This window comes from Onychomys torridus, chromosome 2 (assembly GCF_903995425.1).
Source record: "Onychomys torridus chromosome 2, mOncTor1.1, whole genome shotgun sequence".
NCBI classification, from domain to species: Eukaryota; Metazoa; Chordata; class Mammalia; order Rodentia; family Cricetidae; genus Onychomys; species Onychomys torridus.
Genome location: NC_050444.1, coordinates 21880128 through 21883478, shown reverse-complemented (window position 1 = coordinate 21883478; position 3351 = coordinate 21880128). Strand labels below are relative to the sequence as shown.

Sequence of the window (3351 nt, the reverse complement as noted above, 5' to 3'; positions counted from 1 at the left end):
GTATCTTTTGAGCCAGTTGCCTTGAAACTGTTTTGGATGTGGGATCATCTGGGCCATGGTGTCATCAGAGACCTTTCAGGGGGTCTTGGCTGGTCAAATCTGATGTATCTTAATCTGGAACAAATCCATAGCCTCTTGCTTTCTGTATAAACAAAAGCAAAGCCTCCTTTCCAAAGCAACATATCCTTAGATCCAAATTTTGAAGTCAAGGTATTTTTAAAATATACATATTGGCTTAACTCCACTGCCTTTACAATCAATTATCTCTCTTCAGTTAAAAATTCCAAAGACCTGCAGCCATGTCAAATTCAGTGTCTGTCCTAATGATGGTGAACACTGGCCCAGAAGGCTGCCATAGAAACTGTGACTCCTGAGCCCCGTTCCCATGCTTGGTTCTGGGATAAATTTAGTCACAGACACCAAGAAAAAAAATTCCAAAGACAACACAATCCAGATTCTCTGTGTAATATCCATCTTTATGTGGCTTATTTTTCATACTACCTTTACTGTCTGTTTAAAGACTTTGTTTTTAAAAACTATCTATTTGTTTATATAACTGTATATATTCCTTTCTCTGTCTCTTTCAAGCCTATGTACATTTTTACACACATTGTAAAGCTTTTAAAGTCTTGTTTCATCTAAATCTGTTCACTGTAGCATTACTAGCTGCTGGCTCTGCCCACCTTAGCTTCCCAACATGGCAGTGGTATGTTTACTGCTAGCTCTGGGAACCACCATCAACCCTTAGAAACAGTAGTTAAATGGTTTTATCAAGGCAGCATGTAGCCCAGAAACCTCTTTTTTTTTTTTTTTTAACTAACAAAGGCTAAATCCACCATGCAGTGTAATATGCTGTTTGCAAATGTCTCATTTCCAACATACTGCTGGTCAAACGCGCAAGCCAGGAACCCACCAACTTGAGAGAGAAAACTAGGAAGCTGTTTTTAGCTCCATTTTGAATTGATTATTAAATAATCTCAGGTTTAAGGTGGAAACTCGAGCCATTGGGCACCATTTGAAGCTGGACAGCTTTCCTCCAGGTCCCACTAAGCCCCAGCAGCCTGGTAGCCCACTTATGAAATGAACACACAGACACTTATATTATTTAAACTACTTGGCCATTAGCTCAGGCCTGCCATTGTCTAGCTCTTACTCTTATATTCAGCCCATTTCTATTAATCTATACTTTGCCATGTGGCTTGTGGCTTACCTGTACCTTACATCTAGCTTGTCATGGTTTCTCTCTGCCTCCACCTTCCACTCCCCAGAATTTTCTTTTCTGTTTGTCCCACCTATACTTCCTGCCTGGCTACTGGCCAATCAGTGTTTTATTTTAAACAATCAGAGCAACACATTTGACATACTTGAACATCCCTCATCAATTAACCATCTAAGACCTTAATATCTCTCTTAAATCAATAGACCCATCATGGGGGGGGGGGATGAAGCATCTGATTTAAGAAGTTTTAACTCATTTATAGAACAATTTTTTCCCTACAGCTACAGAAAAAAGAACATTTTTTTGCATGTATATGTGTATGGTTTGTATATATGTGTGCTTGCATGAGTTTGTAAGTGCATGTATGTGGTTGCATGTGCACATATGTTCGTGTGCATGTAAATGTGGGGGCCAGATTTTGTCATTGGATGTTGTCTTAGTTAGGGTTTCCAATTGCTCTGAAGAGACATCATGTCAACAGCAATGCTGATTAAGTAAATCATCTATTTGAGACAGCTCACTTACAGCTCTGAGATTCAGGCATTATCATCATGGTGGGGAGCATGTGGTGTGCAGGCCGGCATGGTGCTGGAGAGGCAGCACTCCTACTAGTGCTCCTCCCTTTGGGGGCCATCATCTTTCAAAATACCACAGATGTCTTCCTCAATCATGCACCATCTTTTTCACCGAGGGAGGGTTGCTTGCTGAACTCATTAATTAGCCCATTAATTAGGCTAGTCTAGCTAGCCAGCTTGCCCCATGGATCACCTGTCTCTGCTTCCTATGAGCTGGGATTACAGGCAGCCTGCAATACACACCTAATTTTCATGTAGGTTTTGGAGATCCAAACTATGGCTTGCATGCTTACATGGCAAGTGTTTTATCCACTGAACTATCTCTCCAACATTTATTTTCTGTTTGAGTCAAGGTCTTACTATTTTGCCCAATCTGGCCTTGAACTCATAATCTCCTATTTTAACTCTTCTAGTGATAAGATAGAAGAACATACCCTTATAATTAACTATACATTCCTTTTTCCTCCAATAAATGGATAACACTATAGTATAGACCTTAGGAGGCCACAAACAACTTTTAGACACCCAGAAGTACTGAAATAGGATCATGTACCTCTATGACCATTACCATTATGAAATCAAAATTGAAATTCAGAATAATCATTGCAACAGCAAAATCTTCACAGTCAGAAGCAAGCAGATCTCTGTAAACTCAAAGTCAGTTTGATCTGTATAGTGAGTTCCATACTATTATCTAGGATTACATAGTGAGACCCAATCTCAAAACAAAACAAAAACAAAACAAAACAAACAAACAAACAAACAAACAAACTCTACAGAAAAAGTGCAAATTCATGGATATTTACCAAAATGTTACTGAACACATAATGGGAATGGAGGAAATATACAAATTTATGGACGTTAATGGGACTGGGTATGGTAAAAGTAGCAACAAGAGGGAAGTTTGTGGTAACCCTCCTTCATTACAAAATCAGGAAAGTTTCATAAACAACTTAGCAGTGTATCTCAAGGGCTTAGAAAAGCAATAGCAACCCAAACACAGAGTTGAAGACAGAGGAGAGGTGGTGGCAAATAACTAAGAAGATAGTATATATGGAAAATGTGAGGCTGAGTGGAGAATCATTGGGTAAAAGAGCTTTCTACTCAAGCATGAGAACCGTAGTAGACATGCCCAGAACCCATGGCACAGCTGAAAACAGCCATGTGAACTTTGCAATCCTATCTCTATATGCAGTAATGGGAGGTAGAGACAGGAAAATTTCCAGGAGCTTGATGACAATCTTGTGGGGCAGATAGAGAAGAGAACAACAAAGAGATTTGTGTTAAATAAAATAGAAAGCAGGACTGCCACCTAAGTTAGCTATCTGATTTCACACACACACACACACACACACACACACACACACACACACACACACACACACACACTGCATGCATGTGTCTGCATGCACACATGAATACTTGTACACAGACAGGCATACATGTACATATACAAGTACACACATTTTGTAAACATACACACACACACTTGTAGCACGAATCATAACAGGTCTTATAAAATCAAACCTGAGGCCAGTTATTGGGGTGAATGCTGGA

General features: G+C 39.6%; 1 non-coding gene across 1 annotated transcript; it reads left to right on the top strand.

Moving 5' to 3' along the window:
* Nucleotides 1–292: 292 nt before the first annotated feature.
* Nucleotides 293–422, top strand: LOC118579012. Its single transcript, XR_004944384.1, has one exon. It is a non-coding gene; the product is annotated as a small nucleolar RNA SNORA5 (small nucleolar RNA).
* Nucleotides 423–3351: the final 2929 nt, after the last annotated feature.